The 25,135-nt window shown below is 41.5% G+C and overlaps 1 protein-coding gene and 1 long non-coding RNA gene across 2 annotated transcripts in view; both read left to right on the forward strand.

The window, feature by feature from the left end:
* adam19a (ADAM metallopeptidase domain 19a) overlaps positions 1-25,135 on the forward strand; it is a 171,749-nt gene that overhangs the window by 40,224 nt on the left and 106,390 nt on the right. The gene's annotated exons all lie outside the window — the stretch shown is intronic.
* LOC119481335 lies at positions 1,109-23,191 on the forward strand. The gene is made up of 4 exons (XR_005205170.1): positions 1,109-1,274; positions 1,642-1,731; positions 20,554-20,557; positions 23,181-23,191. It is a non-coding gene; the product is annotated as an uncharacterized LOC119481335 (long non-coding RNA).

Here is a 25,135-nt window from a genome sequence, read left to right on the forward strand (position 1 = left end):
CACTCTTAATTTTAGGTGTAACAGGAAACCATTCCAGTGACCACAGTAGCAGTGCCACTGACACTGGCATACCTACATGTAGTGCACACATTACTAACGTTACCAGTTCCGCCTGTGTTTGACAAATCAAAATGTCCGCCATCAGAAAGGTCTATTTAGGGGAAGAGCAGAGAAAGCAAAGTGTGTCACTAAGCAAAACAAACTCCAACAGAAGATCAAAGACATCACAGTACTGCCTCCACTGTTTGATTGACAGCTGATCAAAATACAACCGCAGCATAGCAGTGAGCTCCTGGCATGAAAGATGCAAAGTAGATGGGTGAAAAGATCCCACAGACAATCACGTTATTATTTGCCACTGCTGTGTTCCTTGCTCCTTTTCCTCAGCCTGATTAGAGAGTCTGATTGTCCCCGAGATTGCAGCAGTCTATAATACACATTTTCTGTCCACACGTCTCTCAAAGTCTTCCATTTGTATTGCACGGACATACTGCATTAAGTGAATTTAAATGGAATTGACCCCCAGTGCTCCCCTTCGCCAACTGCTGGAGACACAGCTGTGCCGAAACTCGGTTTGTTTTCCCGCCTGATTGACAATGAGATGTTAAGCAATGCTGGAGCTGCTCATCCCCAGTGTACATCTGGTTCCTTCCCCATATGACTATTGTTGAGCAATAAATTGGCAAACCATCTCCACTAAACCTCCCATCTGGACACAAACGCATGACACTAGTGGCCAGATGCACAAATTACTCAGTGATAGCAAAACTGACAGTTTACTTTTCAACTTCGGTCTAAAGCTGTGCTAGCAGCCCTCACAGGCAGCAATATTTATTACACCCTGCTATTTTTACTGGACTTTTACTGCACACATGCATTCTGTCCCTGACATGTTCAGGAACATTTCCTGCATGGGCTCGTGTGTGAATGGGAGCAGGGATCGATATGCTCTTTTACTGTTGTGCTGTTATTCCGCCTCTCCGTTCTGTATAAAAGGAACGAAACAATGGAATTGGGGGCGACACAAAAATCCGGTCCTCTCTCAAGGTTCCATGGTGGAGAGGAGGTTGTGTTGCTCTGGCTCTGGCTCTATCTATTCGGCGTGGAGAGGAGGTTGTGTTTCTCTGGCTCTATCCATCTGGCGTGGAGAGGAGGTCGTGTTTCTCGGACTCTATCCATCTGGCGTGGAGAGGAGGTTGTGTTTCTCGGACTCTATCTGGTTTGCGTGGAGAGGATGTCGCGTTGCTTTGGCTCTACCTGCTTGGCGTCAAGAGGTCGTGTTGCTCTGGCTCTATCTATTCGGCGTGGAGAGGAGGTTGTGTTGCTCTGGCTCGATATATCTGGCGTGGACAGGAGGTTGTGTTGCTCTGGCTCTATCTCTTCGGCGTGGAGTGGAGATCGTGTTGCTCTGGCTCTATCTATTCGGCGTCAAGAGGAGGTCGTGTTGCTTTGGCTCTATCTATCTGGCGTGGAGAGGAGGTTGTGTTGCTCGGGCTCTACCTGTTTGGCGTCAAGAGGAGGTCGTGTTGCTCTGGTTCTATCTATTCGGCGTGGAGAGGAGGTTGTGTTGCTTTCTTCTCTATCTATCTGGCGTGGAGAGGAGGTTGTGTTGCTCGGGCTCTACCTGTTTGGCGTCAAGAGGAGGTTGTGTTGCTCTGGCTCTATCTATTTGGCATGGAGAGGAGGTGGTGTTGCTCTGGCTCTATCTATTCGGCGTGGAGATGAGGTTGTGTTGCTCTGGCTCTATCTATTCGGCGTGGAGAAGAGGTTGTGTTGCTTTGGCTCTATCTATCTGGTGTGGAGAGGAGGTTGTGTTGTTCTGGCTCTACCTACAGTATCTGGCGTGGAGAGGAGGTCATGTTGCTCGGGCTCTATCTGGTTGGCGTGGAGAGGAGGTTGTGTTGCTCTGGCTCTACCTGTTTGGCGACGCCGGGAAGCTGCTTGACATCCTCCTGGATCCACCTTCTCACATATGTTCACATTACATGTATTGTTTTTTGTCATATGGATTGTCTATGTTGTATTTTCATTATGTTGTTACTCTGTACACACGACCTCTATTGCTCATCCGTCCATCCTGGAAGGGGGATCCCTCCTCTGTTGCTCTTCCTGAGGTTTCTTCCATTTTTTCTCCCTGTTAAAAGTTTTTTTTTGGTTAAGGTTTTCCTTATCCGATGAGAGGGTCATACTGTAAAGGACAGAGGGTGTCATATCCTGTACAGATTGTAAAGTCCCCTGAGGAAAATTTGGGATTTTGGGCTATGCAAATAAAATTGACTTGACTTGACAGTTGTTCCGCCGTTAAGCCGGCAGCAGAGGTAGCAACAAGACCGAATCAACGTCTGTGTCAAAGGGACAGCTGGCTTGGCGGGAATACACGCATACATGTTGTGTATTCGGTAAATTGTAATTAAACACATTCAGACATTCTTGATTTGTGCTTCCCGGTGTGGGTAACCTGATAATAAACATGATATGGCCATTTGCTGGATCAATACCCTTTTCTGGGAAAAATAAATACAGGCCCCGGTCCTCGGATTGAGTTAGGAGTCATCAGTGCTCGGTGCTCATCAGTTAATGTGACAGCCGAAACGAAATCTATTTTGACATTGTTCTTACCGTCATCCGACACCAGACATTCATCACCAAGTTGTTTATCAGATCAACCAACAGCGACATCTTGCCGACATCTCCAACAGTGCTTTTTGATTCTTTCTTATCACACTACATTCCGGTCGTGAGTCGTGAGGAACGGCACAGCTGCCTGTGCAGAATCCCTAAAATCCTCCTCTAATGTTTTTTTAAACATAGAGATCATATCTTGTAAATCCCTCGTGCTTGTTCACATCTTGCCGGAGGTTGGGGCGGGTGGGTCTGATTCTCTGAAGAGATGCTGTGAAAGTGATTCTGACAATTGGGTCCAGAGGGACTCCTGAGGGGGGCACTCAACCACAACCTGATGAATAGTTTCATTCAGCTCTAATTGAATTCTCTAGAAATGATCTCCGTCAGACACCACATATAAGATTGACTGTTGTAATCGTACTGTAGGTCTCTCCCCGAGTGTAAATCATCAAATAGAATCTTCCCAGTGCTTTATGAGACAACATCCTATCAATTGGTGGCTTGTTTCCTTCAATGCAACAGCATTTACATTTGAGAACGCCTCTCTAGACGGTAACATAATCATTTATTGATCATCCTGTCAACTGTACCGCAAACTAAAACCTCCTCAGTAAAGGTCCAGGTAGATTTAGTAGCATAATGAAGACTGAACTCGCAGATACTGCTTTAACGTTATTTAGAGCACCTTTCAAAAACAGTTACTAAGTGATTTACAAAAGAAATAAAACCAAGAAATACATGAAATATAAAGCAAATTTTAATTAAATGCAAATAGAGCTGTTACAATTATTCGGTTTATCAATCAGTCAACCCAAAATAAAATTAATCTATCTATCTTGATGAACAATTAAATAATAAAACTAATAAAATAATTGAGAATTTGCTGCTTTTCTTGGTTTTACATTATAATAAATTAAATAATTTGGGTTTTGGACTGTTGGTCAAACAAAACAAGACATTTAATAATGTCACCTTTTGCTCTAGAATATTATGATAGGCTTTTTTCATTATTTTCCCCACCAATCTCATTCAATTCATACATTTTTTTTTTTTTTTATATATGTATTTTTACAGAAGTTCTCATAAAAGATGCCCTTGAATCTTCCAGTTTTTCCTCAGACGTCAATCATAATACTTTCAACTTTTGACCGACTGCTTCTACATATTTATATTCCTCTATTCTACTACTCATTATATAGAATTTATATTTTACTGGTAGCAGTGCTTCATCACTTCATCTTGTCATATTCCATTAGACCCTTCAAAATCTAAAAATCATCTCCCTCTTACCTTTTTAAATTCTGGACGGTTCTCCTTCCTCTGCATGCTGAACACAACGGGGCAGCGGGACGAATCAGATGTTTTTTTTACTAAACACGGCAGTTTTACATGTCTTTGACAAATCTGGTAAAGCTGCCAAATAGGAGACATCACAGTTGCTGTTGACACCATCAATCCATCTGGTCTTTTCCGGCAGTAATGCCAGTCCCGGCGCTGTCTGTTTATGTGGCAGAAAAATTATTTCCATATGGCAAGTATGGAAAACTAAGAGACATTTTTTTATAGAAAAATAAAAAATATATTTTTTCTTGATTGACGCTTTTGTTTAGAAAATAAAAGCTTGTTTCGGAGCGCCAAGGTTAAATTATTGGGTTGCACAAAGAAATGCAGTTTTAGTCCCTTTATGCTACACAAGAAAAACAAAAAAATCTGTGTCGCATGATATTCATCTTACACAGTAAGTGCACCTTGAGTAGACATCATTCTGTGCAAGTGCTGTTTCCAATGTCAAGAATTAACTGTCATGCTGAGCTCCAAGGCCAACATTAGCACAAGAAAGTAATCACAAAAAGTTCTTCTACAGTTTTGTTACAACTGAGAAAACTTCATCTGCTGATGAAGACCATGTGACACGATTAAAAGCTCTGGAACAAGCTAGTAAGTGGACCCGAGCTGAGATTAATTTGTCGTACTATTTCAGAAGTGTTTCATCACATTTTTCTCATCAAATTGTAAAACTACGACTCGAGTCTTTTGCGATGAATTTGGTCCGATTGCCGTCGTTGATCGGGAAAAATGTGAAGCTCAAATCTAGTCAACATTACAAGCTGTTTGTAACTAAATATATCCAGCAACATGTCACTCTGATCAAGAACAAAGATGTGTTAGGTACATCTAAATATAGTGTGTCAAAAGCATATAAAAAAAAAAAAGCCTTCATGGTCTTAAACTAAGCTTCTAAACACAATCACGACTTCTTATTTAGCTGGTGCTTATGTTCCTGTCATTCAAATCAGAAATTGAAGCCAGCTCAGAGGATAAAAGGATTTACAGTTTATATATAATGAAGTCTTTTGGGGTGGAGAAAGGTAGGGGGAGAGAGACATTAACAGATGTACTATGTCAGTAAAAGAGAGCATGGATAGATCTGTTGGGAGTCTTGTTTTGATCGCAGCGGGGTCGGCTTTCTGAACGCCATGGAGGGAGAGTCTACAGCTGTGCTGTTCCAATAGGAGACGCTCCTTTGATCAGGCTCTCTTTAGAATACAGAGACATCTTCGACAATGAGCAGCGAGATGTCAGTCTGCTGGGGTTTAGGGATATTTCAAGTAGCACAAATGGGATATGACTTGTTTTCAAAGCAAATTTTTAGTTTGAATAGTGAACAGCGTGCTTTTTTTTTTTTTCTTTAAGCAGATGCCGACACGCACATAGCTGTGACTCATAAGAAAAGCACACAGGCGAAGACATGGAGTGTGACACCGGCATACCAGAACACAAAACACACACAAACACTCACTTAAAAAACACTTCTTTGTTATATTCACCATGACAACCAGCAGAAATCACATCCCTTTTCTCAGGAGAAGCACCTTCCTCAACTATCTGTCTTGTCCTTTGAGATAAGGGTGCTGGAACAGGCGGCACATTAAAACACTGTCAAATTCATCAAGAACCTGACTTTCATAATGACTTTTGGATGAGCTTTCTTGGTGTTATCATGATGGAACTCCCGAGAACTAGTTTAATTTACAGCAAATTTGCATAAGCAAATACATTTTGAAGGAAACATAATGGCGCCTGTGTTTTCATCATATTGTGTCTGAAAAATGTTCACTGCCAAACCAAACCTTAATATTAAACATATCTGCAAAACTTTTTCTCTGCAATATGTGCTCCTGGCAACTAAAGCATTTACTTCTGGTTCTGTTTCGTAGAAAGCACTTTGTCTAAGGTTAGGAAAAAGATGGTGGTTCTTGAAAATGTTAATGCTGACTTGAGATAATGGGATGCAGGATGTGGGAAGGGTTCGACTTTATAATATTTGAAAGACCCGAGGATAGTCAGGCCCAATCAGAATAGACCTGAAGAGCATTAGACCTGTACCAAAATGTCGTCGACCCAAGTAGAGATAGAACGTTTTTTTAAAAACACAAAACACTTTTCTCTATAGTGAAGATGCAACCCCGTCTCCTAGAAATCCTGCTGATATATTACTAAATTGTTCACATCAGCGAGCGTTCAGATGCAGACTCTGGTTGTGTCTAGAAGGTAACCCAGATGTTGTGAAACTCTCACAAGATGGTTAAGGTTAGGCATTGACCTTTAATGGTTAAGGTTAGACATTGACCTGGAATGGTTAAGGTTAGGTATTGACCTGGAATGGTTAAGGGTAGACATTGACCTTGAATAGTTAGGGATAGGCATTGACCTTGAATGGTTAAGTTAGGCATTGACCTTAAATAGTTAAGGTTAGGCAATTACCTCGAATAGTTAAGGTTAGACATTGACTTGGAATGGTTAAGGGTAGGCATTGATGGTGAGGACATTTTCAAACCGGTTAATAAACTTGTGACAACACCCGATTTCACCGGACATTTTACAAGAAAAGATGACGGTCAATATCTGTAACGCGTTTACTTTGATCTTTAACGTCGGATGGTGGTGTATCTGGCCTCTCCGGTAGAGCTTTAGCTGCGGGGCCGCAGCACACACTGGCTGTGACCGCTCCGTCCTCCGCACAGCGATGGCCTATAATTAACGTAATGGATCCATTGTAGTATTGGGTTTAAATCTGAAATATTGCCAAATATAGGCGCTTTTGCTTTTTGCTTCGCATCTTCTTATCTATCAACTCTTTCGACCCGTATGTATGAAATATGACACCTGCTACCCAGAGCTGAGACTCCGTATAGAGCAGATACGTTCACTATCGGTTTGTAGTGTCCGTCGTCTGACTTTGTATTGATAACATGGCGCTGATACGCCAAAATGAACTAAACAGGTTTTATTTCTGTAAAAAAAAAGCAAAACGACGGTGGGGGAAGTGGGTACGTAATGTAATCCAAGAGTGCCCGACCACCGTGTAACACAGGTAACACCGACTGACTGACACACATCATACTGCCAGACGTAGTAGTCAAGGTAACGTAGTTGGGCTGCGCCAATCTGGGGAGTGAATATGATAAACCTGCATCTTTTTTTGATGCTTGGAAATAGGACATTGATGTATCGTGACAAGTTGTGTCAAGACGCCGTGTGTCACCTTTTAGAACATCTCGCTTACCGGATAGGACGTTGCCAGTGGAGTTAATTTAAGCAGCAATTACATTTCCTCCTAAGCACATTAGTATAGAGTTTTCTAGGAGACAAGGTTGCATGAGGTTATAATACATTAAGCAGTCTTGACATCCCGCGTTGGAGCAGTGCTAAAAGGGAATGTGAGACTCCTTCAGTGAACAGCTTTGGTGAAGAGAGAGTTCCCAGGACCTGAAAGTAACGACGTTGGGCAGAAGGGAGATCTCTCTCATATCCCTTTTTCCAAGAAGTCGGCCAGCTGCACAGAGAGCTGTCACACCAGGGTCCTCCCTGCTTCCAAATTCTGCTCTCTAGTCACTTTCCTGAAAATTGAGCTACATTTGGAGCACACATGGAGCCAGCGGAAACTGCAGATAGCCTGTACTGGCTCCGGTCTGATAATCCTGTCATGTCACATTTGGGCTCAGTTATATTGACCAAGCTTGGGTTTTGTCCCAGTCCCTCAGCGAGGACCGGAAGCCGTGATCAGACGGCATGAGCACTCGACAGATATAATAAGGATTGTTTCTCTCTTCAAGTGTCTTGTTAGCAGTTTTTGGCCCAGAATGGATGCACTGATTTGCTCCTCCTTTTCCAGAGCACAGCAGACGGTCCAGTGCTACATCTTAATTCAAGCCATGTTCTTGGACTGCATTGTTTGAAAATGTAATGGAGAGCCCCCAAAGGTCTTTTGTATGATGGGAAATTGATTGCCATTGGTATTGTTTGGCTGGTATTCAACTGTAGAATGCAGAATTGGAAAAAAAAGAGGTAAGGAGTGATGTGAATGCTGGCCCTTGTTAGAGCAAACTGAGTTGGAGGTAATTACAATGGCCTCGCTTTCCACAGAAAGGATTAGATAACGATTGATACTGTAATATCATTTCAATTGCATTTCAACAGGCTTTGCGTACGGATGTGTGCTCTTGTTTCTTTGAAAGTGATTTTGTGTATGTGAGGAATGAGCGTTTGCATATGGAAGCGTACGAATCAGTGAATGGTTTCACGGTGAAGCTCAGTGAAAAGGAAGCATCAGAGAGTCTATCATAACGATGAAATGAGGTGAGAAGAGATGGAAGCAGCACATTTGGCTGGAAGTCTAAGACATGAATAGCACTGTATTTAATTTTGGCGTGGTACTCTGTCAAAGCCTGAGTCATTGACAGAAAGTTGGACTCTCCTCTGTGTTCACACGGGGTGGAGGTGGGTGGAATTTATTGAGTTTAGGTCATCCACTGGCCCATATGTTCTCCATAATGCATGTATTTCATCTTTTACTGCACACAGAATGTACATTTTCAGACTGCACATCTTTTATGTGTGGAAATAATACCCAGCATATTGATTTCCGATTGCAAGAGGGCTCTTGTTGACTCAGTAGTTATATCAATTACATCTCCCTTTCATCCAAATGAACAGCAGGATGACGTAATCTTCTTGGCATGTGCAGATGGAGAGCTCAGTGGGAAGAAATGGCATTAAAAGTCATTAAAATGTTTGCAACAATGTGGGAGTTTGCTGTACATTTAGCATATTTACAGGATATTAACAGTGTTGTTTACTTGCCAACATAAGACCACCATAATGATGAACAAGTCTCCAGCAGCCTGTTGAATCACACTGGTTCTCATGTAGTGATTAGTTGTTACTGAACCCACGAACTGTCAGGTGGAACTGAACTGGCATTGCACCTGGCCAGGCAATCAGCTACATAACAACCAATGAACATCCATCATTGGAACACGGAAAAATGAGCACTGTTGATTAGATTTACTAATCTATCAAATTTCTAGACCATAATATTCGACTATTACGATATTCGTTCGTTGGGTAGGTATTTGTTTTTTTAAATTTTTGGAAATCAGGAGGAAAACCAACCCATTAAGGAAGCAGTAAAACAATGACTTCACTGCGGGCTTTGATCTCGTGTTGCTGTAACGAGTGGAGTGCAGCAGCAAGTCGGGCTGCTGCATGCCACCATCAGTCTAGCCTGGTCAGCTGAGGCAAGCCCTACAAATTTCTTCACGTAATAAATGTTAATATGCATGTTAATGTATATTAATATTTGATAGATTGGTAAGTCCCATTTTCTACCTTTTTCCCTTGTTCCAGTGGTGGAATTCTTGGCAGATTTATTATATCACTTATATCGCTAAGTTAGTTGTAAATCACTATCTTGTAGTTATGTAGAACTTGGTGGTGGATTTATGAATAACTGGCGAAACCCAATCCAGAACTCTTTTCTCACTTTTGTACAGCAAGACACCTACTGTATGGAACCTATGTTTGGTTGGTGAGAGATTGTCCATAAATACACTTTTCTAAGTCAATAGCCGTCAATATTCAATCCAATTTTGCTTTATAGCATGGCAAGTGTATGATAGGTTCATCAGCATCATTTAAATCCAGTTTTCTGTAACCGATTTTAAAAAGATGACCAGAATAAACATGCTTAGAGGTCACGCACCTCTCCACCACAGTGCACGTCATCTGAGACTTTGAGGAATGTTTAGTTCTCACTCTTGAGAATAAATTAATTCTGAAAAATTCATACAATAGTTTAAAACCACAGGTGGCCCTATTACAGTAGACAATCTGAAAATAATGTGCATCTCCTGGCTGCAATAATTATATTTATGAGCAAAAAATGGCAGGTCATAAATGCAACACAAGGGCCTCGTTTACTTTTATTTTCTATTACCTACAGCACCTAATATAGCTACCACGGATGCTCTCAACACAAGGTTCACATGCTTGTTTTTTCGTTTATTTGCGGAGTAATTATTGCTGATACATTGCCCCTCAGCCAACACATAAATTAATGAGCACTGCTGCCAGTGGAGGGTGGCTTTGGCTCAAGGCTGGTCATACTTGAGTGTACAAAGAGTGTACAAAGAAGGAATCTAGTCCTTTTAAACACATATTCTTCTTTTGAAATGACACTATTGGATCAGGCTCTTTTCCATATCTGAAGCGAGGGTCTAAGGACAGAGCGTGTCGTATGATGCACAGATTGTGAAGCACTTTGAGGCAAAATTGTGATTTGTGGTATTGGATTCTATAAATAAAATTTACTTGACTTGACTATTAAAGTTAGTGAGTGACATCTATAGAATTAGTACCAACTTTTTAGGAATTAGGACCAGTGACTAGGGACCAGTGGTGTCCTGTTCATTCTCTGTCTAGACAATGTCCTGTGACTGACAGTTGGAGCACTTTCAAGGCTTGGATGGACCAACTGTTTGGAGCGCCGACTAAGTGGCAGCCCCATCACTCTGGCATCTCTCCATCTCTAACAACAGAGGAAAAAAAACGCCAAGAGGGATGAAACAGGCGTTCCTGTGCAGTTAGAGAATAGTAGCAAAACATTAGAGGTGCTCTAACTTTCAGTTTCAGTTTTTGGCTTGTTTAAAGTCAACATGATTGTCTGAATGCTTTTAGTCTGCCCCTTACAACAGAGGGTCAAAGAATTGGAAATATCTTAAATTATAATACCTTATACCTTTAATTAATACAAACTGAGGCCTGTACTACAAAGCAGGATTTGGAATTAGCGAGGTAACTTCAGGGTTAATCCTGGATTTTCAGTCCTACGATGGTGGTTCATTTCTTACCGGGGTAGATCGCCATGGTAACTTACACTTACGCTTACGGTTAGTGGATCGCATGATTATAAAACACAAACACGAAGACGTTGAAGTCATAATCCAGGCTAAAAACAACACAGTTTAAACTGACAAATGCAGGAAGGACTGCTGGCTGTACGCTGTGAGTGCTTACTGCTTTGAATTATAATTTTGTATTCATTTCTTTAATTACTCTCAAGTCCGTTTCACACCATCGGAGTCAGCTGAAAGAAGGCTGAAATAGTCACACACACCTCAAAGAAGAAGACAAAGAACTGTAATCTATTCATCCACTCAGCTTCTGAAAGCTATCTATGATATCACTGCCCCATCTAGATGAATATGTCAGACTTTCGAGTATTCTGTTTAATTATTAAGTCTGTTAATTCATGCATTCACACATTTAATCTAACCCTTTAATCCTGAACTTGAACTTTATCTGCCTACCTGTAGCAGGTAGTATTAATTGTGGACCTGTGTGTTGCTAGTCATCAGAAGGAGCTGATGGTACAACCAAAGCAAGTAGTACTGAAACCATTAATCAGTTTATACCGTGTAAGAATAGGAAGCAGAAAATCAATATTACCCATCACGTTAACTTTGTTGGTGAGTTGCTGTGCTTTTGTTTTTGAGGGACAAGAAATAAGTTCCATCAAAAACGTAAATTAGAACTTTTTTAAACTGTTAATAGGAAAGAACCCTTCAGTTGTTCTGCAGTGTTTTTGTATTTTCGTATGGCTGGTTGTTAGTTGCCAACTACTGTGAAACCAGGTCTCCTTCACTGCATTTTGAGCTGTCAAGTCTCTAATTTATTGCTTTGTGTGAAAAATGCTTGTTTTTCCAGTGTGGGTGTATGTGTGTGTATGCTTTTGTGTGTTGTGCGTTTGTCTGCGTGTGTGTGTGTATACGCATTTGCTTGCACCAGGCAATTTGTGATTGTATAGTACCTCCCTTTTCCATTATTTCCTTAATAACATGGTGAAACGTTCATCTCCATAGGGAAGAATTAACAAAGAGGCTTATTAAGCCCACAGTTTTGAGCTGGCCTTCTTGTTGTTCGTGATTGATTTACAATTTAAACCTCATTTTAGCTTGAACATGCCCCTTTCATAAATTCAAAAAGGGTGCAATCTCCTTTCCTACATACGCGATTAACCCTGACAATCTCACCGGATGTGTTTCGTGTCATCACATCATGTTTTCAGTTGCTTGTCTCACACTTAATCAGTTCTGCTGTCTACAGCGGAGGCATAACATGTTTTATTAACACGTCACAGCGACCCATCAGTCACACGCTCTCAATCTCTTTTAGTTTGACAACTCCAAAGGACAGTTAAGTATCTAACTTCTGGATGAGTGCCAGAGATAGTTTTTTTAATGTTTTGGCATGGCCCAGATCAGAGTGAACATGGTGTTGCTTCGTACGTCAGGGTTGGGGACCACAAGGCAGCATCACAAACTGATTTGTTTTGGCCTAGATTACAGAATTACTTTATTTGCAGATAAGATATTTGGTGATGCACATTGCTTTCTTCACTGTTTTTTAATGGGACATAGAACGGTGTATCATCTGCATAAAAATGGTAGTGAATGCTGTCTGTGCATACATGTCCTTGTAGAAGCAAAGAGAACAAAAGAGGACCGAGGATGGAGCCTTGGGGAACACCACAGGTCAGAGGGGGCACTGACAACTACTGAAAAAGTTCTGTTTGAACTGTTTGTTTTGAACGAAAGATATAGTGGGGAGTAAGGAATTTAGGGGGTATGATATTTGAAGGACAGAGCAGTCATGTCCTTTAAAGTGCACAGAGAAACAGCCTCAAAAGGCTTTATTTTGGTTTGGTGTTTCATATGAGCTCAAAATTGCACACCGTGTTATGTGAAAAAGTATTACATAAGCACATTTTCATTAACCTCTTCACCCACACAGAGGGACAGAGCCTTACATGTTGAGAAGTTGTAAGATTATACGGTTGTTATTACACTATCCATAGCTGCAGGCATCCTCCTCTCTCCACACTGCACCCCCCCTTCCATGCTCCTCTTCAAACTCTGGAGGTCTGTTTTGGGGATTAGTGGCTTTTTGGGAGCTCAGCGCTCGCAGCAAGGTAACAATTCACCATGCAATCCGCGGGAAACACACAGAGGACATGTTTTAATTTGTCACCTCACCAGCTCTCCGCCCGCCGTCAGTGCAGGGAGCAGCCAAAGCCACTTCGGAAGAAACTCCTTTACTCTCTGTTCCATTTCACAAGCTTTTTATGTTATAATCCACTGTCGGCTTCACTCGTACATCTGATCTGGGCTCAGGGTTCAGGAGTGTGTGTAAATCTGTGTGTGGTTGTTCTTGTGCTTCTTTTCCCGCTATGACCAAATGTCCTCATAAGCATAGAAAGACATTGAAAATCCTCCACAGTGAGGATATTTTACAGTGATTTTGGTAGATCATTTTTTCTCTTTTTGATTGTCACTGCTGCAGAGGAACCATATTCACTTCTTTTAGTATTGCAAGTTTGCATTAGCATCTACCACGGACAGTTAGAATTCATGTTACACTACAATCTTGCGCTAGTGGACTTTATAGTTAATGTTATACTCTTAATCTCTTCCACTCCTTGAGGGCGCCGGCGTTACCATCTTTCAGAGGCTGTTTCATGGGCTCAGTTTTAGAGCTAGAGTGAAGGTACTGGTATCATATGAAACTAGAGTCCTTACCGCAGCAGCCTTGGTTCGAATCCAACCCGTGGCCCTTTGCTGCATGTCGTCCCCTCTGTCGTCTATGAAATAAAAGCAAAAACAGCCCAAAAAATGAATCTTAAAAACAAAAACTAGAGACCTCAGGCATTCAGAGGATGGATGGCTTTCCTTTGTATATTGACAAGAAGGGGGTTTCTGAGCAGATTCCACAACAGAAGCGGTCGCCATCCAATCGCGGAAAAATGCAGAAATCTCCAAATGTCAAAGGTTTTTGATACCAAATCACAGCATGGCTTTTTCTATGGTGTTCCTCAAGGTCTTGGTGTCTTAATGTGGGATATGGGATTCTTGAGTGGTAAAAGAAAATTGTTAAATTTAGCACCAAATCTTGAATTCACCAATTTTTAATAAGGGTAATACGTTTGCGATGAGGCTGCAGATGCAGCGGAAAATAACCGATGACGTAACCGGCGATCCAGATCTGTACAACCCAGCCATAAGGGAACTAAAGATGGTGCCTGATCTGGTGTGAACAATCCAATTCACAAAGATCAGCGTTAATAGCCACACACAGTTCCAGTGAAATTATTAGCGTCTTCAGAGAGTTGTTAGTAACTGAAGCACATTTATACTGACGGACTGGGATTCGATTAAATTAAATCCCAAATAGGGTTTTTCTCTGTCCCGTTTAAATTCCTTGCATGAATTTTTGAGGAATACCTCTGCACCTCGTCGATCAGGACGTCTGAACATTTCATTGTTTCTTTTCCACATGGATAACTGCAATCAGACGAAAATAAGGGGCAAATTTCACGGCAAAACTCCATGGGCGTGTTTGCGCTGTAATATCATTAGCGCAATATCTTTAGTGATTCTGACCTTGAGACGGGGCAGATACCGGCTGCCAGTCCATTATTTGTGAATTCATCCGACAGAGCGGAGTACAACCACGTCTAATAAAGGCAAAAGTGTTTCAAACAGCTCTGAATGGCCACACCTGAAATAAGCCGGCCATCATAGAGAGGGGACGAGACTCGTACTATGAGGATAACAAACAGCCTTTTGCTTAAAGCATTTATAGTGTTGCACTCAGCTGTTCACATGAAAAGTGAGAAATAGTTGTGTAACAAATGAAAAAGAGAGCTTGAGAGGAGGCCTAGGAGGAAAATCTTGTGATGTGCAATTGTTCAATATCTTGATGACGATGAAAATCCTTTCACACCTCTGCACAGCTGGCTATCGCTGTGTGAAGTGGGCATGATTACCACGTTGTTGGCTTCTGAAAGTTATGAAATTGTCAGACACTGCCAACGTTGGGGAGGTGTGGGGATTTCAGATGCTATTTAAGATGCAACAAGCGTTTAGTTTGAAGCATACTGACACCCTTTACACTCCAAGCACTGTGACTAACTCACATAGATAACAAACCTTTTCCATTTTGCAGATTTAAAATCTTAAATGTAAAACCCGCCCACCCGTAAATTGCAGATGTTTTCACATGTGTTGCACTGCATTGCATGACTGAAATAAATCACAAAAGAAATGTTCACATCGAATTGCATGATCTCATCCGTGGTGTGTATGTTTCTGGCCGTGTCTGTGTAGCGGAGCAGTCGGCTTTAATGTCAAGTCCAGCCCGGCATGGCTGCTCATCACGACATTTGGCTCATTAGTGGAGGAGCTGCCGATGAAACATGACACCTGCAACAGCGTGGTCATTTGTACTTGGAAAGAATCTCTGGAAAGAGAATCATTAAAACCATAACTAATGGATTGTAACCAGGAACAACTCACACATATATATATCGTAGACAGCAGAGAACAGATAAAGATACCCTCTTTCAAGAGTTACATGTGGACACCGAAGCTTCTTACATGTAGAGTAAACCAAGCACACACACAACACACACACACACACACACACACACAGAGTCATGACTCATCCTTTTTATCCCTGGTGTTAACACTGTCAGGCCTATTTGACACGTCCAAGGCCAAAGCGCCGCAGCCAAACACCGATTTGAGTTTCCCTCATTTAGCTGCTCGACAAAGGCCAGGCCTGTGTGTGTGTGTGTGTGTGTGTGTGAGTGAGGGGCGGTCATGTGTGTTTAATTAGCACACAACACCTGCCTCCATTACAGGGCAATTAGACACCACATCACATCCACACACATTACTGGAAGCTTTTCACTTGGTCTTTTTAGTGCACTGTATTGCATGTAGCTTTGTGTGGGCTGCTCTGCAGTCATGCCAGTACGGCTCTGTTTATTTCTCTCTGAATCAGACCCTTTCACTCTTTTCAATGTCTCCCTTTTTTCTTCTTTCATTGCCCATTTACCTTGAGCTTTTCCACGCATTTCTTTTTTTTTTTTTTTTTTTTCATGCCTCATCCTGCTTCTACCTCAGCCCCGTCTTTGCCTTCGGACTTGTTTGTGTCTCTGGCTGGCTGGTTTGAAAATGAGAAAAGTTGCAGTAAAATTAGCATAACAACAAAAACAACACACAGAGAGAGAACGGAATGATTTAATAGACGGAACGAGATGTGCAGAAATTTGTTAAGACAAATCAGCTTTTCTTTCAACAGGTGGTCCAGATGTTCCGTCTGTTTTTGGAGGGTTGATTCAGTTAACGTTCACAAGCACTGTTTACACCTTGCATTAGAATGCGTCTCCACGTGTCTTGAGTTGTGATCATTAGGGCTGAGACAATACACCTATCTCCCGATTCGACACTATGACGATACTTGAGTGCCGATTCGATATGTATTGGGATTTTTAAGTATTCGATTTTATGATTTCTTGTAATTTTTGTTCTCATCAAATAATTAGCAGGCCTGTATCTGATAGTGGTGCAACGGTTCAACAAGCCTACGGTTCGGTTCGTCATTGAACGGTTCAGGTTTCTTAGGGTTCGGTTTTGCCTCCCTATTCTTGAGTGACAGATATAAAACATAACAGAAAAGCAGAAAAAGAACATTTTCTGTTTTCTGTTATTGTAAAAAGAAGTAGGATGAACTTTACCTTGCACGGCAACTGGATTCACGCGAAAATCGTGGTATCACATATCACATGAAAATCCATCTTGTCAGGCTTTAAGTAATGAGTTTATGTCCGGCAAGTCAGAACACGGACCAATCGGCATCCTGTGAGGAGCTACTGCAGCTACGGGCGTGGCTTAGGTGTGTGTGTGACGCCACGCGGAGAGGCGACTGTTGGTTCTAAACAACAATTGCGGCTCCTGAAAAGTTTAGCGTAGGTGCTGCAACAGCATCAGTTCTATCAGAACTGGAGAGCAAATACTCTGTAGGCTTTTCTCGATGGAAAAGATGTTTTCACTCTTCTCCTGCCTGGCTTCAGCAAGAGTTTGATTGACAGATGGTTCATCCAATCAGGGTCAGGTTAGGATGAAATAGCATTTCATAATAATGAGCTATGTCTTAGATATTTATTTGATGATTTTGTCTGTATTTATTCATGTGATTATTTGTCTCATAATGTCTATTTTATGTATTCAATATTGAACACTTAGGGTCTCTATACAGCACATGTAGCTGTTTGGAAAAATAGTGTAGATGTAGTACCATGTATGGGCTTTGTAGTGGTCTTGGTGTATTTCGACAGATCCAACAAAAGGACTGAAAAACTTCCAGAAACATGCTGTGATTTCAATCCCTTCCTCTGTTTCTCTTTCCACTCTCTATTAACTTCACTCTTTATTTTTTACGCCCAGCTCCCCTGCTCTATCTCCCCTCAGTCACAGCACACTTCTCCAATCAGGAAGCTCTCCACATGTTCCCCGTCCATGCTCATCCATTATTGGTACAGCATCAGCCGAGCGGCAGGATGGATGTCCCCATTCTGCCCAGACTAACCTCCTATAGGGTACATTCATGGGCAAAATATACCCATTTCCTCACTTCGCCTTTCCTTTTCTTTTTTTTGAGAAATAGCTCTTCCACTGTGGAATATGTTGTTTTTATCGCTTACCAATCCACAGGCGGCAGGAAAAATGTGACGACGCAGAATGTTTGGGCGGTGGTTTCTTTGCTCCTCCTTTGTCCGTTTGCTCCGTAAAGTATAGGCTGGGCCTCGGAGAATTTCCTCCAGTGGACACTCGAGCATCTTGTTTACAAGCGCCCTTTCTGTGGAGAGGAATGATAGTGATTTTGACCCCTCACCACACTCACACACACACACACACACACACACGCACACACACACTCCACCACGACCAGCAGCAAATCACCAAACCTACTTTCAGCTTGCACTCAGAGCGCTGCTTCTTCTTCTGCTTTTTTTTTTTTTTTTTTATTCTTGAACTTGTATTGAATCACTGTAATTTCATAGCCAAACCACACAGTGCTGGTTTTTATCGTTCCCTCAGGAGGTGGGGGTGGGGAGGGGAGAAGAAGAAGAAGAGGAGAGAGAGAGAGAAGAGGAGGAGAAGAGGAGGAAAAGAGGGAAAAAGCCAACCACCGCTGACCTAAATGTGGCTCTCATTAAGATGGCCTGCACACGAGGGGAGGAGGAGTACGAGCCAAGAAATGTCCTCTTTCTCTCTTTCTTTTCCCCTCTCATATTGTACAGGTCTTTCTGCCCTCACCCCCTTCTCTCGCCTCTCCGTCTTCCATTTTTCCCTCTTTGTCCTCACCCTTTTCTTTTTTCTTTATGTCTCCAATTTCACCACCTCCCCTCCCTTTCCCCTACATTTTTCTTCCTCGTTCTGTTTTCTTTCTATTTCTTGGCTGAAGTGTTAATGTATAAAAGTTACAGCAGGGGGATGTTTTGCTGCTGGTCAGGGAGGAAAACAAGGTTACGGCTCCGAAATGAAACATATTAATAAATAAGAAGTCCTCCTTTGCTGCCGCTGAAGATTGCTATATCATGTTCTTTCTCTCTTTTCTTTTTTTTGTTTGTTCTGCAAAATTGAGGTTTTACCATTTTACCTGTAAATGTAACACTCGCCGTGGATTTACTATTAACATGAATATTAAAGTTGCCTGGCCTACTTTATTTTTTTCAGCCGCCGTAGCAAAAAAAAAAAAGAAAAATCTATACAAAACAACAGTCAAATAATGAAAGCAGCGGCGGCAATGTGGTCCCCCGCCTCTAAGCCCGAATAATAACGTGACGAGCGGAAAGCGAGACGGAGGAAAGGCAAATAAAAAAAAAAAAGGGCCATAACAATGTCGGGCTCGGCTTGAAGTCTTATAAGGTCCTGGCAGACGGAGAATACCCAAACAGGTTATTAACATTAGAGAATGATGCATGTGGCGTGCAGACGGAGCGGGTGGGTGGGTGGAGGAGCAACAAAAGCAAAGAAACATCCGCCTGTTACTCAGTTATAGAAATGGAAGGTGGATGGGCGTCTGTTGTTGCAGTCTGATGTATGGATATGTAATAACCAATAACAGAAACAGGGCACTGATAACTAATGTACCATATCTATTGCATCTGAAGACGGTCTCCATAAATTAGTGTTTAGTCTCTCTCTCTCTCTCTCTCTCTCTGCCTGGAGATGAATACGTCTTTGTGCTCCGTCAGGGTCAGAGTCAGAGGCAGGAACGAGCTCAACATCAAGGACTAATGAACATTTTTAATTTATGACTGCATCCCCACTCCGCCTGCTAACTAATGCTTATTTATTTCATTATTATTAAATCATATTGCTTTAAAAAGACACACAAATACGGTTGTGTAAACACCGTTCAGGTGCCAACGATTACTCAGCGGTGTCAAGCAAAGAAACGAGAGAGGTCTCTGACATTGAATGCAAATCACTTCACTTGCCTGTATTAACAAAATGACTGTTTAGTGAATTAGGGGCTTCGTTTTGACCATTCATAGTCAACTGTTGCTTTTTAAAGCACTTAGCGGAGTCAATTCAAGCACACATGGGCTTTAATAGCCGTCGTCTGGGGCCAGATGCCACAGTAAATCAGGTGATATCACGAAGGATAAGGGAGCCTAAGTGTGGCGGAGAACCACAACAAGCATGGCTAACGCTGTAGAGGAGCCAATCATGGAGACATGGAATCACATTTTTTCTGCTATTCCAAGCATTTTTTTGAGAGAAAAACAACTCTGTTTATGTCTGTCTGCTTATCTAAGCAACTAAGGCTGCGTTCATACTGCAACCCTTAAAGCTGTAGTACGCAGATCGGAGCAAATATGATTCAAAAAAGTAGTTTTTTTTATAAAATAACGGTAAGACGGATAATCTGAAATTGGAATCGGTGCTCCTAATGGCATCTGCAAGATTTCCCAGAGCGGAGGAAAACAACCAATCAGAGCCGAGCTGGAGCCTTGCCGTCTCTGAGCAGTTGTCAATCACTCGCAAACTCTGATCAAAAGGTCAAACTAGGCAGCGCTGATCAAATATGAATCAATATTCTGTTACTGTAATGCCTATTTCTCTTCTCAAATGTTTTCAGACACATCTTGTAGTGTACTGTTTAGCTGTAAAATGAGAAAGTTTGGCCGCTATGTTGAGATTAGTTGAGGAAATACCAAGCACCGCCCACCAGCCGGAGCAAACTTTCTCCTGTTTTCTACTGTATTCAGTGCTAATTAACATGTTACGCGCTACACTAAAGCAATATTTGCACGGGGCTAGTATTACCAGGGGACCTCATGTGTTGTTTTTTTATTTGCACGGGATGAACAAATCTGTATTTTACTCAAATTTACTCACTTACTTTAGTAATTTGAGATTAAATGCAGAGCTCCTTTAAAAGTTCTCTGGAATAACACACACACTGCCAAAAAGTAACAGCTCCAATGGGGCAAAAGGAGCTGTAGACATCCAGGCCTACTGCTGTGGACAGGCAGACAGAGAGTAGTGCTTTCATGTGCCCGAGTGTGTGTGAGTGTGTGTGTGTGTCTGTAAATTGAAATAATCCATTTCCATCTTCTCTGTGGATCCAAGTGTCCACCTGTGTTTTGGGAATGTATATGCGTGTTAGCAGTAGGAGGCTGTAATTGTTGCTCAGTGTCTGTTGGACGTCAAGTACAATTAGCGAGCTGAGGGTTGTGTGTGCCGTCCGTCCGTCTGGACGTGGTGCAAAGTGACCGGGATGGAGGTGGAGATGGACTTCCTCGTGGCCCCCAAAAGCAATCTGCGAGCCGGGTTCCTCGCCATATACATGCCGCGATGTCAGCACCGGGGAATTGAGCCTGCCACTCTCCGATAAGGGCTCAGCTGACTCCTTAACCACGCCGGTGCTCATTACCTCATGCTAGATCAATTCAGCTCCCCTCTGAATCCCTCTTCACAGCCCTCCGGCAACTCATTTAGAAATGAAAGTGGAAAGGCTCACCTGTGAACTGAAGCTGGAGGGACAGCAGGTGGAAGGAATGGATAGGTAGCCGTCCCGTCTTCACTCGGAGCCCCCTCGTTTTGCTATATTTTATATATGCTTTCTCACAGAATCCTTTCATCTCTCTCTCTTTTTTTTAAAAATTCAGCTCTTTTCTTTTGGTATTTTCAGTGCCAGTAAAGAACACTTCAGAGTCTTTCAAAATTTCATACGGCGACTCTTGCCTTCAAACCTTGACCCTGAAGGCGAAGCAGCTTTAAAGCGATGTCCACATCCTGCAGGTCAACTCTGTATTATAACACACAGATAAATTGTGCTATAAACTTCTGACTTCCCAAGGAAGATATCAGGCCCAATGTAGATGCAAGAAAATGGTCTATTTCCCTTGGGGAGCAGGCAATTTTAGCAGAATGATTGAGTCATTTCTGTCCTGCCTCTCGCAACCAACTTGTGCTACAGCAGACCGTGTCGGTTCTAAATTAATGCACCGCTTTAACATAGAATCACATTACTGCGTGTAATGTGAAAGTGGTTGCTCAAAGTGATGAACGCACTAGAGGTCTTCTCTAGCAGGTTCTCTCAGTTTCTAGGAACCAAAGTCAAACCCAGGACTTACGTCGTCAGCCTGGTCCAAAACGATATCAAGTCTAATAAGAATGTCCTGTTACCATGGTTTTTATATCCCTGAAACGATGATATCAAATTGTGTAAGACTCAGAGTAGATGCACTGTACAGTACCACTTATCATGTTTCCATTCAATTGTCCAGTGAACTTTCAGCAAACTTTTGAAATGTCGCAAAAAAGAAATGTGCATTTCCATCAACTGGTTTGGAGCGAATAAACTCGTCTATAGTGTAGCGTGGTCAGAAGTTGGCGCTTTAGGCTACGTATGGCTGTAATCTACCAGTAAACAGAATAGAAGAAGTAGAGATTGAGAACCGGAAACAAAACAAGTCGGCTTGGTCGTCTAACCATTTAAATAAAATGGAGAGAGGTCTTCAGGAATTTGATTTGATCTGGAAAGTTTTAATAGTTCTTTCATGTCAGCTAGTATTGGCCATGTTTCATGCTGTCTGGAGACGAAGACAAACATTCGGACCTTGTGGGAATATCCGTGAAGACGCCGACAGCAGAAACAGTTGATCAGTTAAATGTTCGCTTATTATTTAATTATTCGGCAAAGGCGTTTCCATAATCCATTTAGCGCATCAACTCTTATTTAATACAGGGAAAAACCACCTCAACTACAGCGTAAAACTTTTTTTTGCAACAGAGGAAGTTTTATGGAATTTTTCCATTTCCATATAGTGTATAAAAATATGTGAATGGAAACACGGTTACTGACTATTGTCTGCATTTTTTAAGTTCACCTTCCTGAATGTTGGACAGTCCTGAAAATAACTATATATGACATGCCTATACAAGACACGCAGTGCTATAAGTCTTTAAATAAAGGGAATGAATACCAAGCAGCCAAGGTTTCAAAAAGTTAAAGCACAAGATGATCCAGCATCAGCTTTCCAACCAAATTGCTATCAGCAAAGTTTGCCGCCTGCTCACTTAAGAGCTCTGCTGTTGAATAAGTCTATCTCTGGGGTTTTGGTAGCAGCAGGTAATGCAGCTGACTTTAAGTAGCCCACGTTATTGATCGGTAAATATGTTCAAGGTAAAAGTGTTGAGGTGTGTTAGGATAAAGTAAACAGACCAAAGGACAGCACAGATATTTTCCTATTAGCCTGAATGCAGAACGCTCTATCAACGGCTCACACTTAGTCCTCCTAACAAGCTCTTTATTTTTAAATGGCTTTGGAGGAGTGTAGTTTATGGCGCCCGGCTCCAGGTGAATATTAAATAGGTAAACACAGGAGCTTTAATGCAAAGAGGATATCTAAAAAGTTGCAAACAAAGAGCCCTCCATTTCTCATATCAGCATTCATCCAGCCGCCCACGTCCATTCCCAAAAAACATTTCATGCTGCTGAAGAATGAGGAGATGCTAAGCGCTGTGAGTGGGGAGCGACTCACTTCTCAGCTGATAAATTAACCTCAAGGAGCGCATCTTAACTTCTTTTTTTTCATGGTGCTCAGGTTGCGGAGTGCACAAACACAAAGAAGACTTTATAGAAGAGTGGAGGCACTTTGCCATTTTTTAAAAACATAATTTTATGTTTGTGTATGCTTTATTTTATTTATAGTGCACTCAACTCCCATTCACCTCTTTACGACCTGCATTTACTACGGTACCTCAGTCCCATCCTTCTAGAAAGCGCTCCCATTACAAGTACAAGATGACCGTGGTTTAGACGATTAGTCACATAAGTTAGTTCGTCCTTAGACGGCGCAATTACATCTAAAATTGGGTATATTTGTTGCTTCTTTGGGGGTGGGATTGTTTCCTCGGAGCCATTAGTCGTATAAAAAGGGATTTTCTTTTTCCTTAAAGGAGGAATCATGCTGTGAAGTTGCCCAGTGAAATATTACATGCTGAGCCTCAGACGGAGTGGAATATCCAAGGGAGAAGGCAAGAAAAAAGGCCTTTTTTTGGCTCCAATGGATTTGATTTATATGGAAATCATTTTGTATGAAATTATACTTCTGACTCCCCTTGTTGTGAAGTAAAGTCGTTTTGATGATTGAGGCTTGAACTTGAATACAATGCTGGCATGATAAACTGACTTTACAATAGAGCTGCAAATCACTATCCGGTCACACAACATCAGTAAAATGTCCTTTTTCTTGTAAACAATGTTAGATAATATGTTAATGAAGCACAGAGATCAGTCTTTCATCTTTGTCCTTCGTTGAATTCAGGGACGCACAATGAATTGATTCCTGTTTTTCTATTGAATGATTGTTGCTGAGGACTTGTGATGCTGTGATGAGAAATGAAACCGCTCTTTATTTAATGGAATCCCCACTTGGATGCCAGCTGTGTTTGATGTCATTTAAATGTCATGGCATGTGGTAGTGGGTTTGTGTATCTGATGGCACATTAGTTGGTAGAGTAAAGCTGTTGGTATACTCATTTCAAAGTCAACGTTGGTGTGTTTTCAAAGGTCGTTGAATATGCAGTGCTGGAATGAATACACCATACATCATTGTACTACAGATCAGACTGTTCACAGTAGGAAGGTGGAGTTACAGTGACGGCTAAAGACTAAAAAACAATAATACAAGAGGAAAATGATTTCAAAAAATCTATAACGTAAAAATAATCAAGGTCATGCCCATATATCGTACAATAAGTCGATAACAAAAATGATCAAGGTCATGCCCATGTATCATACGATAAGTCGATAACGTAAAAATGATCAAGGTCATGCCCATGTATCGTACGATAAGTCGATAACGTAAAAATGATCAAGGTCATGCCCATATATCGTAAGATAAGTCGATAACGTAAAAATGATCAAGGTCATGCCCATATATCGTAAGATAAGTCGATAACGCAAAAATGATCAAGGTCATGCCCATGTATCGTACGATAAATCGATAACGTAAAAATGACCGAGGTCACGCCCATGTATCGTACAATAAGTCGATAACAAAAATGATCAAGGTCATGCCCATATATTGTACGATAAGTTGATAACGCAAGAATGATCAAGTTCATGCCCATATATTGTACGATAAGTCGATAACGCAAAAATTATCGAGGTCATGCCCATATATCGTACAATAAGTTGATAACATAAAAGTGATTTAGGCCATGCCCATATATTGTGTGATAAGTCGATAACGTAAAAATGATCGAGGTCACGCCCATATATCATACGATAAGTCGATAACGTAAAAGTGATTTAGGCAATGCCCATATATTTTGCGATAACTCGATAACGTAAAAATGATCAAGGTCATGCCCATGTATCGTAAGATAAGTCAATAACGTAAAAATTATCAAGGTCATGCCCATGTATCGTACGATAAGTCGATAACGTAAAAATGATCAAGGTCATGCCTATGTATCGTAAGATAAGTCAATAACGTAAAAATTATCAAGGTCATGCCCATGTATCGTACGATAAGTCGATAACGTAAAAATGATCAAGGTCATGCCCATGTATCGTATGATAAGTCGATAACGTAAAAATGATCGAGGTCATGCCCATATAACGTACAATAAGTTGATAACGTAAAAATGATCAAGGTTATGCCCATAGATCATACGATAAGTCGATAACATAAAAGTGATTTAAGCCATGCCCATATATTGTGCGATAACTCGATAACGTAAAAATGATCAAGGTCATGCCCATATGGCGTACGATAAGTTGATAACATAAAAATTAT

The sequence above is a fragment of the Sebastes umbrosus genome, chromosome 22 (genome assembly GCF_015220745.1).
Source record: "Sebastes umbrosus isolate fSebUmb1 chromosome 22, fSebUmb1.pri, whole genome shotgun sequence".
Lineage (NCBI taxonomy): Eukaryota > Metazoa > Chordata > Actinopteri > Perciformes > Sebastidae > Sebastes > Sebastes umbrosus.